The sequence below is a fragment of the Mercenaria mercenaria genome, chromosome 18 (assembly GCF_021730395.1).
Source record: "Mercenaria mercenaria strain notata chromosome 18, MADL_Memer_1, whole genome shotgun sequence".
In the NCBI taxonomy this organism is placed as follows: Eukaryota; Metazoa; Mollusca; class Bivalvia; order Venerida; family Veneridae; genus Mercenaria; species Mercenaria mercenaria.
The window spans coordinates 8,727,710-8,743,595 of NC_069378.1; positions in this window are offsets into that span (position 1 = coordinate 8,727,710).

Consider the following 15,886-nt stretch of genomic DNA (forward strand, 5'->3'; position numbering starts at 1 on the left):
TATCAAATATCAGTTGAATTACAGTATTTGATTACAAAGTAACAAAGACCTCCGCATTGCGGTGGTAACGTGAAGTACGTGCCACTAACATTTTGGATTTAAGTTTGAATCTGATAACTTTAGTTTATTTTTTATGTTTGCATTTCAGTATAACAATTTTAATATGATGTATGGCAAGGCAAATTTTAATTTAGAAATTATCAAAACAGAACAGAACAGAACAGAACAGAATAGAACAGAACAGAACAGAACAGAACAGAATTTTATTCAACAAAGTCTTGAAAACTGGTTTATCGTCATAGCATTACATAAATACCAAGGCACGTATAAGAAAAGAAAGTTAAAGTCAATGCATATTGTTGAGACATGTGTTTCTGATAAACTCTGTATTGTTTGTAAAATGGATATAAAGCAAAAGATTTTGACGACTTTGACAGAGACGAAGTTTAAAAAATCTTGAGACTAAAAAGAGATTTGAAACTAAAGAAAGAAATTGCAGCCATGGTATGAACCTAATGTTTGTTTATGTGCACCATCAGGTGAAAAAGTTTCTGATGGCTGATCAATTGCGCCACGTTTTCGATAGAACACAAGTTACTATAATATATTCAAATACGTAAATTGTGTGCAAAATGTTTGATAATAACATGGCGCAGTGGTTAGCAGGTTGGACTACAAGTTGGACTACAAGTTACAACAACAGCGGTCCGGGTTCGATTCCCGGTCCGCGGCTGATATCCCGATTAGTGTTTCAGTCTGGTGATTTACTTAAATTGGTACTGTTTCCAGCAGTATCTGTCTAGACTTATGCGAAGGAGGTAAATATGACGCCTGCCGTGGGTACGGCTAGAAATAAGTTGTTTCCATCTATTCCTGCGACTACCCACGTTAAACAAGAAACTTTACCTTTTTATCTACAATTTAATTAATAAAGAATGTTTCTCATTGCAGAGTTGGGCAGTCGTTTCTGCGCATGCGCGGAGTTATTAACCATTGAGCGCACAGCAAAATTACTCTTTTTTTTTGCATGTCCGCACGCATTTAGTGTATAAAATGCATAATAAACTGACTAGAGGTTAGGGTTAGTATCACCATGGTTACAAAATATATACATTTAAGATATTTTCTTTCAAATTTAGTTAATCCGTCATACCGGAGTCTGTAATATATCATAGGTGCACCAACTCTTTATTTATCACAGCCATTATAAAATCGCCTCATTCCGGACGGCGAAAAGGTAACGTTTGATGTTACTCTTCTAACTGCAATAAAGCAGTCAGGTATTTTAAAAAACAGAGGTACAATTGGGGGTAAATATAGAGTTTAAGTCTATATGGGATGTCAATGAATTCCATTTGTATAATTTATAAGTACTGCCTTAAGCAATGTCAATTATAGTTCGACCTCGAAATGAAATCTGGATAAACAGTTCAAATTGTTTGGATAGCCAAAATCTTGAAACTCAACAGCAAATTAGCAAACATGTTACCAAAATTATATATGAATCCGTTACAACAGGAAGAAGTGAGAAAGTGTATGGACTTTGATCTTTTAAATCACTAACGCATTTTCCTTTGAAATTCCCTTTTATTTGGATCGGCTTTCTTTTTTTCTACTGGCAACCTTTGTGGCTTGACGCGCACGAAATTGAGTGTCTACGTGCCTGTAAAGGGTAGGTAATAATGGACGGATTGATGGTGTATCCATAACATGTTTACTGAACGAATAAGACAACAAATACAAAATATACCGTTTTTTTGTATTAAATTGGAAAAGTGTCTTTTAAAGTAATTAAACTTTTCTTTCCAGAATAGTTTGGTTCTTTTCCAAACTTTACATAAAAATTCAGATGTTTTAATCCGTCCGTTTATTTCACATTTAACAAAGTACGAGCATTTGCTATATTTTAATTAAGAAATAATTTGTAGCAAACCCGTATTTAAACTCTATCTATACATGATGGGCGGTCATACGTCGGGCGTAATAATTTCAGGAGGGCGTGGCCCGAGTGAATTATTTCGTACAACGTAGGCCTATACTAGTAACCGACCGAGTGTATAAATAGTGTTCAAACACAGGTTTTCTATAAATTATTTCGATTCTAATATATCTTTTATTGTAAAATTTAGATAAAATATGATAGAACTGTTTATTGGCGCATGTAATGAGCCAAATGGTAGGTCGTTACGCTCATTTGTTTATACACGGACCGGAAATGGTAATACATCTTGCGGATCGCACATGATGGCGAAATATTCTGCACAGGTGATCACCAACTCCGTGTGTGTGTGTGAATTAATTAAGACAATTATGCTATGTGACATTTCGTTGTAAACATGTTTTTAAGTAAAATATTTGATAAAAATTGAAAGCGCTATTTCTCGATGCGTACATGGCGCTAAATATCACGTCGACGTGACGTCAACATAATATCGTTGTAAGGATTAAAGCATTATTAGTCATATCAAAATAGTAATTACTTTGTGCTATTTTACACGATTTGGGCAGGAATTGGAGTAATATAGCAGAGACAACATCTTATGTGATATATTGCGACGGTTCTTCTCTGTATGTATTGAGTTAGTCCCAATCCGTGACTCGAGTTAGTTACCTCCCCTGACGGTCGAGACTGAAATGAAATGAAAGTGCTAATTACGTCACACGAGTTGGACTAGTATTGAATATACCAGTATGATATTCCCATGCCACCTTTATGACACCGTATTTACTATCTAAAAGTTCAGTTGACTACTATTCATAAAATTTTTAAGTAAAACAATTAAATAGAAATAGTTAAGGCGAAATAAAAACGTGTAAATACTAGTACTTTTCATAACAATCAGTTTTTTTTTCATTTACATTTAATTCAGTTAGCTTTGACGATAATCCCGATAGATCAATATTCTGAGCAAACCAATTAAAATACACTCGGTGCAAAAAAACAACATCTGTATAGAGAGAATCCTTTGTGAAAATCTGACTGATACACATATATCAAGTTATATTTCGCAATAAAAGCATGCATAGCCGGATTGTTTAAAACAAGCAAGCAGTAAGTACCTTTCTTAGAAAATTAGCACCACCTTAATGCTTATATAGCTCATCACCATTAATTTTATAAATAGGATAGTTTAAGAAGGGTAAAATAGTTTTTGTAAATACGGCGATAATCGCACGTAGTCGGGCATGTCAATTTGTTCTTAACCTTTACCCTGCTAATTTCCGACATGGACTGGTCCATCATTCAATTTAGGCAATACTATTTATTTTTTCGAAGGGGTTTTCACTGAAAAATTACTGACTAAAAAGTCGCAAAGAGCCAGCAGGCTAAAGGTTGAATATCCAAAGTACCAAAATGAATACAGTGACAATTCAAGTAAGAGCATTAGTGCCAGGTAGATTTTATTTAAAAACACGAAATCTTAGCTTCGGGCTAAACATTTACAGGTTCATAATGTATAGTCGCAAAGAGCCAGCAGGCTAAAGGTTGGATATCACGCTTTTCCACGGAACACGCACATATAAAAAGGTGTTAATAACAACACGTGAGCGCGAGAATCTCTCTGTTAATACAAGTTTTCCGCCTTGTCGATAAATTAAGAAAACAATTAACATGTATACGATTATCTTCACACTCTTTAGAAATTGAAATAGGTAGATACAATAATGTTGACAGACAAAACAGATTGTGCAAATTATGTTCACAAAATATGATAGAATCTGAATACCACTTTATCTTATGCTGCCCTCTGTATCATTGTGTCAGATTAAAGTATCTAGGTCGATGTTCCTGGCCTAGCATACAAAAATTCAATGCATTAATGTCAACACAAAATAGAACACGGTTGCTAAATATTGCAAGATTTGTGAAAGAAGCGCTATGCTTACGTAAAAATACTCTTGAAAACTGATTTTGATATGTCTACTGATCGTTAATTGTATTTGTGCGTTTATGTGCTTTTGCTGTTTGTAAATTGTCTTGTGTATATATTTGTTGTCTTTGCCATAAGTTATCACTATTGTAAATGGCAAAAGGCAAATGTTTTGCCGATTGCTAATAAACTTGTAACTGAAACTGTTAAAACACCTCCGAAAAGTGACAAGAACAGAAGTTTTATGCCAGAATTCCCGTTTATAACGTTATTTTTTATTTTCAGGCGTCAAAGATTCAAAATGAGAAAAGAAGAAATAATTGACTTCATATCGTCACACAGGAGACAGTTGCAGTTCTATTTCATACTTACTGTCATATGTGTTGGGCTGTTCTGTAGCCTTTCGAACATAGGTATACTACCTGTCATTTCATTTTTATCTGCTCGGTTGAAATACATTTACCCAGTTGGCCTTTAAAAGGTCTATGGTTCAATACAAAAACGAGCCCGGACTGTGTTAAAATTCTATGCAATTCACTCATCGTCAACATCATATGAAACGAGGTCCATTCTCACTAGCCGTCGAGCACATTATCTCCGCTGATAGCTCTTATCTTCTCTACTTCTGAAGACTTACTGACACAATTCTCGCTTTCTTACGACAGAATAGGAACTTTTGATAACATTCAATGACCTCGTACTCGTAGTCAGGCAAACAAGGATTGAACAAATTAACAACGTATAATGTCCTAAATGCGCTCTAGACATTTTAAATAACTATCCTTTTTACACGCCCCTCTCCCCACTAAAAAGTGATGGGTATTATCTTTTCGATGTCTATCCTCCTGTCCTTCTATCCGTCTATCTTTCTAAAGCCATAGTTTAGCAATGGTAAGTCACATTTGTGTTTCTTTTTACTCGGAGGTTCTACCTTGCATTTTTGAGCATCATATTAGTATTACCCTTCAATAAATTAACAACCACATGTTTTTCCTTTGGAACCATATTTTGGTAACGGTTAATCGATTTGAGTTGATATTGATGTGTATATTCAGAGCTGATACTCTGCATTTATCAGATTAAATCAATATGACCACCAGAGTTACAGCCCTTTAATTAATTAAGAGCTCCGCCATTATAGATAATAATTTCTATTTTTTGACAGTTTTATTGATGGTACTCACATTAAAGTGATATTGTGAAGTACAGCTGATGTACACCTCTATAAAGGTAGTTTTCTTCTTTATTTCAGAGTCAAGAGCTATCAATACCACACCCTTACCTCAGTATGACCCGAGCGGTCCTAAAGATCTTCTCCTGCTTGCGAATATGCGAAGCGGCTCAACCTTAACTGGGGAACTGTTGAGGGATTCACCACGAACATTTTTTGTGCATGAGCCCTTAAAGTCACTGGCACATATGCATTATTTTACCGAGGGACGTGTCTGTAGAATGATTGACACAAACTGTAGGTGCGTATGAAAACCCAGTTTTAATGTTTACATCAACAACATTGTTGCCATTTTCTCTCATTATTTACAAAGAAAATGGAAATGGTATGTATGACTTGTAAATACGATTATCGCTGTCTAGACCTAAAAAGGTAAAATCTTGTTATTCAGTTGACGTGTTACTTATTCTATTACCTACGGTGTTGACTTCACGTTTCACTATTCCCATTTCCTACTTCTGATTCCTCTTTCTTATTATACACATTTAAACATATAGAAACTATGAAATGAGAAGTGAGAAATTCACCAAATCTCTCTTAGAATTTACATAACCCCTACTTTTCTCTTCATTTTATATCAGTTTTATCATAACTATTTAAAATGAGGCAAGGATTTGTTCTCTGAAAGGGTTTAGCTATGTTTGGTAGCTCTTTAAAAATGTCAGTTTTATATAGAATATATAGGGAAAACTATTTACTTGTTTGTGACCTATTAGAAAATGTGGGCAAAAATTGAGAATTGGCCAGATATTGATATAAATGGACTAGTTTGGTCAGATTGTGGTACAAAATGAGCATTTCATTGCAATTTTGCTACAAAAATTGTTAAAAAAAAAAAAAAAAAAAAATCACATTTTAACAGTTTTGGGTGTATTTAAAAAAAAGCAAAATGAACATTTACACACTAAATTTTGCCTATTTATAGCTTTCAGAGGGGACCATTGGTATATTTCAAAGTGTTAATGTGTAATTTGCTTGCAAATTATAGTGAAAATTTATAAAATAGGGCAAAAACCAGCTCAAGTTAGAAGAATTGGTTAAAAAATATGTCGCGATATCAATTTTGAAGGAAAATTGACGCAGAGACACGCATTACTGAAAATGCCATAAAACCTTGAAAATTTATTTAATCAAACTGAAACTTGATATTTTTAATGCAGATATGTTACTGGTACTACACAAATGAAATTGAGACTATTACAGAAAACCACCTTTTCTTATAATGTAATTGTTGAACAAGTGAGTCATATTTTTAAGGGTTATTCTGCCCCGCCCCGTCACGTGGCTATATTACAATCTCTAATTATGTCACTTTATGTCCCGCTAATTTAAGCAGAAGTCATATCATATTGTACCTATATTGTCCACCACATAGAATTAGAATTACTATCTATTTATATCTACAAACTGTCTCCGTTAAAAAAAAATCATGTAAATGTTTGTTTCAGTATTGCTATATATATACACCCATATTTTTGTCAATATAATAAATCATGTTGTTCTCATGTATACATGCTGTAGAACCTGATTGTAAATAAAAGTATCTGTCTGTCTTTAAATATCTGACTTGATCTGCTGTGCTTTTCTAAAAGTGCATGAAAAATTAAAAGGAAAATGTAGTTTTTGCAAGGTAGTGTTACGGATATTCTGAAATTCCGAACATCTTCTTTTATGCATGTGTATAAATAGAAGCTATTTATATTGGTGACTTATGTGACAAATATTCTTATGACTTCATTAAGACCTTTTCTCTTCAACGTTTGAATTTGTTTCATTTCAGCACTGACAAAGCTGAAGTGCGCATAAAAGAAGCCTTAGACACCGTGCATAATATTTTCTCGTGCAATATAAGCGCGTTATCAAACGTTGTCATTGACAGAATTGTGAACACAAATAAATCCGGACAAGCTTGGTACCAATATGGACTGTGTTTAAAAAGAAGCAAATATGAAAGGAATAACTCTATTGCTGAGAAATGTTTGGCAGATATTGAAAATGATTGCAAGAGGGCAGACACGAGAATATCTAAAATTGTACGACTTGATTTTCAAAGTGCTGAAAAATTGCTCCAAAAACTACCTAGATTGAACATTCTGCTGCTCTTCAGAGATCCACGTGGTATACTGAATTCTCGGATTAAAACCCACTGGTTTCCGGTGAAAGAAAACGAAACGGAAGTTGTTCATAACGTCATAAATAGTCTCTGTACCAAAATGCAAAACGATTGGCACACGTTTCTGAAAAGTGAATGGCTACCTCGGACAAGAATAACTCTTAAGAAAATAGAAGATTTGATATCTGATAATAAAATGCTTGATATTTTTGATTACATAAACAAAAATGTGACGACTGAGGATACGAATAGAATACAGGCTATCACAAAGCAAAAGAAACGTTTATTCCGAGACTGGGCGTCCGAGATTAGAACTGATTACAGGATGGAAACAGAAATAAAATGTAACCCTATTCTCAAATTTTATGGATAAATTTGATAAATTATTAATAGTAACTAGTCATTTGTGTGAAGCGATAGAATATTTTATCAATTTCTTGTTTTTCTAGGGATTGATTGATTAAAATAATAAACTTATGATAGTATTTTTGATTTTGGTTGTGCTCATAAATTGCCAGTTCGTTTTACTGCTAAAGTACAAATAACAGGGACTAACGGAAATCGCCGATAAAATTTCATAAAACCGAGTAAGAGCTATATGATGCAATATACTCGTACACTGGTAACACAGTTATAAGGGGCACTACATGTTTTTTGCCGGTAGCCAATTTACTATTTTGATTAATTTGATTTGGAAATATTTTCATCGATGTACAAAATATTTCGATTCGTGTCAGTTTTCTGCAAATTGGGAATGTTGCTAACTCCTATTAGATGTTTAGGAAACTTAAGTACCTGGGACTTTGTTACTCTACCACATAAAAGATTTAATAACAGTAGTAATTTTTGCTGTTTTTTTTACTAGCAACTCAATGCTGTAAAGGGTCAACATATAGGGAATTTGAATATAATAGTAGAATGAATGTTCACCATTTCTTTCACTGCCCTTACGCCTTGTAGTCCCGAAGGCGAAAAGACAACGTTTTGCGGGGCGATTCTCGGCGGGGCAACGTTTGTCGGGGCAACATTTGGTGTGGCGAAATCCGGTGAGGCGAAATTCGGCGGGGCGGCGTTTGGCGGGGCGACATTCGGTGACAAAAGAAAAAAATAACTTGCAAGAGCAAAGCGTGACTTAATAAATCACCAGCAGTGGGTGTTGCTGTACAATCCGCATGTGGAAATAGTGTACCTCAACCACCCCAAACAAATGCCCAAAAGAATTTTCCGCAATTTCCATGTTCATCTATGATGAAGAATCCTTTTCCATTGTTCACTGGCAACACTTTAAATGGGGCCCGGTCAATTTTCACTTTGAAAGCAGGAGCTCAAAGTCTGTGACACATAAACGGATTGCCGTCTATACTCAGGACACATCCAGATCAGGTTCCTCTTCACCCGAACCTCAGAGGTGAAAGAGAATTAAATACGTTTCAGACTCGAGTGAATAAACTAGCATGTACATGACAGAAACTAAACTAAGTGTCATCGACTCAGACTAGTAACGTTTTATTCACAGTTGAGCAACTCACCACATTGTTAATATCTTCCCTTTAGCATGGTACCTGGATCAGTAACATCTGTTGTCATATTGTATTTAAGGAAAAAATCGACTGAAAATTCAATGAGTTTTTCTCGCTGCAAAAGTAAAATCAAATATGGCAGATCGATTGTGTATTGATTCACGGTCAATGTATTTATCCGCATTTGATTACGGAATGTAGTCGATAAAAGTGAATCCCTTTTCAAATTCATCAGTAAGCATAAAATAAAAAGAACATTTGTTTGTTTTACGTGGATATGGAATATATCTCATCTCGAAGTGATGCAATTTTTATATTTTCACTCGAGCTACGCGCTAGTGAAAATATTTAAAACGCATCACTTCTCGATGAGATATATTTCATATCCACGTAAAACAAACAAATACCCTCTATTTATAGCAGGTAACATCGATATGTAATACTTTTCCATTGCACCGAAATGCAAGGTAAACAAATGATGTCCATTCGTCAGTTTACATTCTATAACTGGTTGTTTCCCTTCAGTAAAGAAGTATCCATCACGCTGTTCAGTTGTTGCATCTGTATCTCTTATATGTTTGACGTCGTGGAGTGAAATAAAGACATTACACAATTTTAGCATAACACTACCGTAGCAAAAGCTTTGACGTTGACGTCGGTCAAAGTAAGGGAAACGTTTGTCGAATTTACTTGGTCTGAAAAGGTAAAGAAAAAATAAACTTTAATATTTTAGCAGAAGCTTACATTTGAAACAAGAAATATCTTTAAAAAGACATTTGGCATTGGTGGGGATTTAATGTAAAGAAAATGTAGGATTGCAGTATAGATAAAAAAGGATAATAAAGTTATTTTTTATACTGTGCATGCTTTCTCGAAATGTCTTCTTTAACCATATGAAGTTTCAATAAAAATCGCCATGTTCCCATGAAGTATGTAAACTGCATCACACTAGTATTTTATTCACCCCAGGATTTTCAGACAAATTTTTCAATGTTTTAGATAACCATGACAAATAAAGTTTCTATAATTTCAATGAATGTTCAGGGTTTGGGTGACAGAGGTAAACGCAAAGATGTTATTTATTTTTTGAAAGGTAAAAAGTACTCTGTATGTCTGTTACAAGGCACTCATTGTACAAATAAAGAGGAAAAGTATATACGCTCTGTTTGGGGCTATGAGTCATACTTTTCTAATTTTACTAGACAGTCAAGAGGCGTAGCAATATTTATCAACAATAATTTTGATTGCAAAGTGAATAATGTTGAGCAAGATGAGGAAGGAAATTTACTTATTCTAAACTGCAAAATATGTGATATCACTCTAGTAAATATTTATGGACGTAATAGAGATAATTCCATTTTTTATGACGTGGTGTCAGAGAAAATGTCAAAGTTTGAAAACTCTTTATATATTCTTGCTGGGGACTTTAACTCGATTCTTAATCCAGATATAGATTGTTTCAATTATTTACACTTAAACAATCCAAATGTACGTGATAAGCTACACAGTATAATATCAGAGTTTAATTTAATGGATTGTTGGAGAGAAAATAACATTGAAAAAATGGTCCGAGAGCTCACGGACTTTTATTGCAACAATTGAGGCCAAAAGAAATTTATACTTTTTTGGAAACAGTATTTCACATCCTCCATGAAAACCCATTTCTTAAGTGTCAAAGCCGTGCCTATCTAAATTTTGTTCACTTATGTTTGTGATAGGGGAGGTAAAACTCACTTGTAAAAATATTAGGGGGTAGGGTAAAGTTTACGTCTACAAGTTGCTTCACTGTTTAATTACAGTAACTATCTTATTGTCAGTAAATGTATAATTGTCAAACAATGACAGCAATAAGAAATTCATCAAAAAGGACTGAAGGGCAAACTGGATATTCAAGGTCAAAGGTCAGATTTATGTTAAAATCACAAAAATTGGCACATTTGAAATTTATTTTTATTCTTAAAAAATAGTTTGTTATCATAAATCACTCATCTTTATTTATGTAATGTGAATATATCAGCCAAAATCAGAAATGCAAATTTTATTGCAAAAAGTCAAGGTCAACCCTGATAATTGTAGGTCAAAGTTCATTTTCATGCAAAAATGTGAAAATTATTATCTTTACTTTTTTTAATCTGCTTAATATGTCTTCACATTATTAGTCACTGAAGTTAATTCGTTTTAATGTTTGTATGTCAGGCAACGTCACCAGTGCAGATGTAACCCCAAATCTGCCAAGAGTAAAGCTAATATCAAAGGTCAAAGGTCAAATTTGTGTTAAAAATTGCACGAATAGCTTCCTGTTTGAAATATAACAGATATGTTTTCATCATTATAAGTAATTGCTCGTGGTTTATTTTAGTGTATATATGTCTCACAATGTCAATAAAGAAGATATCGTCTAAAGGCAGACAAGTTCAAATGTAATATTAAGGGTCAAAGGTCATTTTCAAGTAAGAGAATGATAATATAGCTCTTTTACTTTTCTCTTTTTTGACAATTTCCTGTCGCTCTAGTCAATGATATCTGTTCATTTTAATGTATAGATGTTAGGCGATGTCTTGTATGCACATATAATTTCAAAACATTCAAGTTCAACCATAATATGAAAGGTCAAAGGTCAAAAAGTGAGTAAAATGTTGCAATAATATCACCTATTTGTAATATTTTTTATTGTTTAAATGTATTTGTTTTGTCATTTCAGTAACTGATCGTTGTTCATTTTACTGTATATATCTCAGACGATGTCATGGAAGAGAAAATAAGTCAATGTCAAACCTGGTATTAAAGGTCAGGGGTCACTTTTGTGTAAAAGATCAAATGTAGCATACTTACTCATTACTTTTTTCAAAAATAGCTTTTTGTTATAATTCACTGTTAGAAATTTATTTTAATGTATACATGTCAAGCAAGGTCAGCAATGTAGGTTTTGTCCTAATAAGTCGAAGCTAGTCCTTTTTATCAAAGGTCAAATATCAAATTTGTGTGAAAATTCAGAAAAACAGCACGTTTGCAATGATTTTTCTTTATTATTTTAGGGTATTTTTGTCAACACTAGTAACTGATCATTATTCATTTTAAAGTATATATAACAGGTGATAACAATCTTCCTTAATTACGAAAAATTTAGTCAGTGTAAATCCTGACATTAAAGGTCAAAGGAGAGCGTCTTCAAGAAACTTGCCATTATGAAAAAATGGCTTGAACAAGTTGGGGAGCAAATGAAAAGATCCTACGGCAAGTCTACACAGGCACCGAATGGCCCATAGCAGAGTAAGCATCCACCTCATGGGTAACTGCTTCCATAACCAGTAAAGATAAACTGGACAACGTTCAAAATTCAGGCCTGAGGATAAGTCTTTGAGCAATGTAAACAACTCCAATAAAGGAAATGAAAAAGACATCCAACCTTGAGCCATTAGAGACAAGACGAGAGTACAAAGCCCTTAGGCAGGCAGAGAAGGCAAAGAGACTACAATCACACCCACTCTATTCAAAACTCGAGAGCAGAATAAAGAACAGACTGAAACGACAGAGTCTCAACCATATCGTCAAAGGACTGCAGAAAGGAAAAGCAGAAGCACTGGACACAGAGGCAGAGCCGCCTGTGCCCGGTGAATGGGTTCCTAGACAATGTGCTCCAAAGATCAGACTGGAGGTGCCAGGAGTAGAAGAAAAGGGAAAAAGAACATCAGGCTCACCAACAATCGTTTACACTAGAAATGATCAATGACCGCTATCCAGCATACTCTTGGATCCAAGCATATACCGATAGATCAGTGGAAAATGAATGCTGGGAGTGGTGCCTACACCAAATTCTCTCACACTCTGTCATCCAGTCGGCAAGAGATTCTCCAACTTTAGAGCCGAGACGCAAGCCCCCATTTCGGCCACACCCCAACTGTATGAGCGAGGAGAAAAGGTACAAAGTATTGTTTTCCTAACAGACTCCAAGTGAGCTCTTCAGGCTCTCTCAGCAGGTCCATCAGACATCTTAACGAGACAGCTGTTGGAAATGTGGGCATAGCCGAAAATGAAGCTGCGGACGAACTTTGCAAAGGAAGCAACCAATAAATACAGTCCCAAGCCTCCAACTTCCTACAGAGAATCTCAGATTCTGCTAAAGAATAGATTTGCGTCAGACTAGAAGAACATAAGTGATGGAGGCTACCTGCCCAATAATAACGGTCTACACAAGCTAATCCGAGAAAGCCAAACAACTACCCTCCGTTAGTGCACTGGACACTGTGGCCTGAGAAAACATATGAAGAAGCGGGGTGTTGCAAAGACACCAAAATGCCAGTGCGTATCAGAGGAACAAATACCATTACACATCCTGCAAAGCGGTTTCTATCTGGAAGAAGTACGCCAGTAGGTTTGGCCCACAGACATCCCATATGAGACCAGGCTGTGGGGAGATGCCAGCGACCTGCAGAACCGGTGCAGTTCACTGCCGCATCTAGTGTCAAAGCCATGCCTATATTTTGTTCAGGAAATTTGATGTAGGCACCACTCCCAGCATTCTGAACTGCTTTTTCCACTGATCCATCTGTTTATGCTTGGATCCAAGATTGTGCTGGATAGCGGTCATTGATCATTTCTAGCGTAAGAGATTGTTGGTGAGCCTGGTGTTGTTTTCCCTTTTCTTCTACTCTTGGCACCACCAATTTGATCTTTGGAGCACATTGTCTAGGAACCCATTCATCGGGCACAAGCGGCTCTGGTAATGGTAGTCTCTTTGCCTTCTCTGCCTGCACAAGGGCTTTGTACTCGCGTCTTATCTCTAATGGCTCAAGGTTGGCTGTCTTTTCCATTTCTTTCATTGGAGTTGTTTATCCTCAGGCCTAAATTTTGAACCTTGTCTAGTTTATCTTTACTGATTTTGGAAGCAGTTACCCATGAGGTGGATGCGTGCTATGCTATGGGCCGTACGGTGCCTGTGTAGACTTACCGTAGGATCTGCTCCCCAACTTGTTCAAGCCTTTTTTCATAACGGCGAGTTTCTTGAAGACCCTCTCCCTTGACCTTTAATGTCAGGTTTGACCTTGACTAATTTTTGATAATCAAGGAAGAATGATATCATCTGTTATATATACTTTAAAATGAATAATGATCAGTTACTAGTGTTGACAAAAATACCTAAGACAAATCATTAAAAACATGCTGTTTTTGCGAATTTTCACACAAATTTGACCTTTAACCTTTGATAAAAGGGTTGGCTTTGACCTTTTAGGGAAAACCTACATAGCTGTCCTTGCTTGAAATGTATACATTAAAATAAATTGCAAAAAGTGAATTATAACAAGAAGCTATTTTTAAACAAAGAAATGAGTAAGTATGCTACGTTTTGATCTTTTACAGAAAAATGACCCATGACCTTTAATACCAGGTTTGACCTTGACATACTTTCTCTTCCATGACATCGTCTGACATATATACAGTAAAATGAACAACGATCAGTTACTGAAATGACAAAACAAATACTTTTAAACAATAAAAATTGTTACAAATACGAGATATTATTGCAACATTTTACTCACTTTTTGACCTTTGACCTTTCATATTATGGTTGAACTTGAATGTTTTGAAATTATATGTGCATGCCAGACATCGCCTAACATTTACATATTAAAATGAACTGATATCATGGACTAATATCGAAAAGATATTGTTAACAAAGAGAAAAGTTAAAGAGCTTTTTTTTCATTCTTTTACTTGAAAATGACCTTTGATCCTTAATATTACATTTGAACTTGTCTGATTTTAGACGATATCTTTATTACTGGCATTGTGAGACATATATACATTAAAATAAATCACGAGCAGTTACTTATAATGATGAAAACATATGTGTTATATTTCAAACAGGAAGCTATTCATGCCATTTTTCACACAAATTTGACCTTTGACCTTTGATATAAGCTTTACTCTTGGCATTTTCGGGGTTACATCTGCACTGGTGACTTTGCCTGACATACAAACATTAAAACGAATTAACTTCAGTGACTAATAATGTGAAAACATATTAAACTGATTAGAAAAAGTTAAGGCAATAATGTTCACTTTTTTGCATGAAAATGATCTTTGACCTTCAATTATCAGGGTTGACCTTGACTTTTTGCAATAAAATTTGCATTTCTGATTTTGGCTGATATATACGCATTACATGAATAAAGATGAGTGACTTATGATAACAAACTATTTTTTAAGAATAAAAATAAATTTCAAATGTGCCAAATTTTGTGATTTTAACATAAATCTGACCTTTGACCTTGAATATCCAGTTTGCCCTTCAGTCCTTTTTGATGAATTTCTTATTGCTGTCATTGTTGGTCATATATACATTTACTGACAATAAGATAGTTACTGTAATTAATCAGTGAAAAAACTTGTAGACGTAAACTTTACCCTACCCCCTAATATTTTTACAAGTGAGTTTTACCTCCCCTGTCACAAACATAGGTGAACAAAATATAGATAGGCACGGCTTTGACACTTAAGAAATGGGTTTTCATGGAGGATATGAAATATTGTTTCCAAAAATGTATAAACTTCTTTTGGCCTCAATCGTTGCAATAAAAGTCCGTGAGCTCTCGGACTAAAAGGGAATATACAGTCATGGTTTAGACAGAATCCAACCAAAAAAGCACGTCTTGACTTTTTTCTGATCTCAGATAATTTATATACTGACCTTGATGATATCTTATTTCTACCTGGATATCGTACTGATCACTCACTATTTTTTATGTCATTAGAATTTGGTAAATTTGAAAAAGGTTTGTCCTACTTGAAATTCGATAACTCCCTACTAAGGGATGAAACATATAAATGAAGTTTTAAAAAATCATTCTAGAAAGAAAACTACAGTATGTAATTGACACCCCAGAAAATAATGAGGATATAGATAATATACCTCTTCAAGAAATAAGATTCAAAATTAATGATCAGTTATTATTTGACATAATGTTGCTAAATATCAGAGGAATAACAATAAGCTATGCCTCACATAAGAAAAAAAACACCAGAAATTAATAAGGAAGAAATTTTTTTAAAAGAAATTGAGAAAATTGAAAAGGAAACAAACATAGATTATAAATTATTAGACAATAAAAGAAGAGAGCTGGCGGAATTAAGAAAGAAAACAATTGGATGG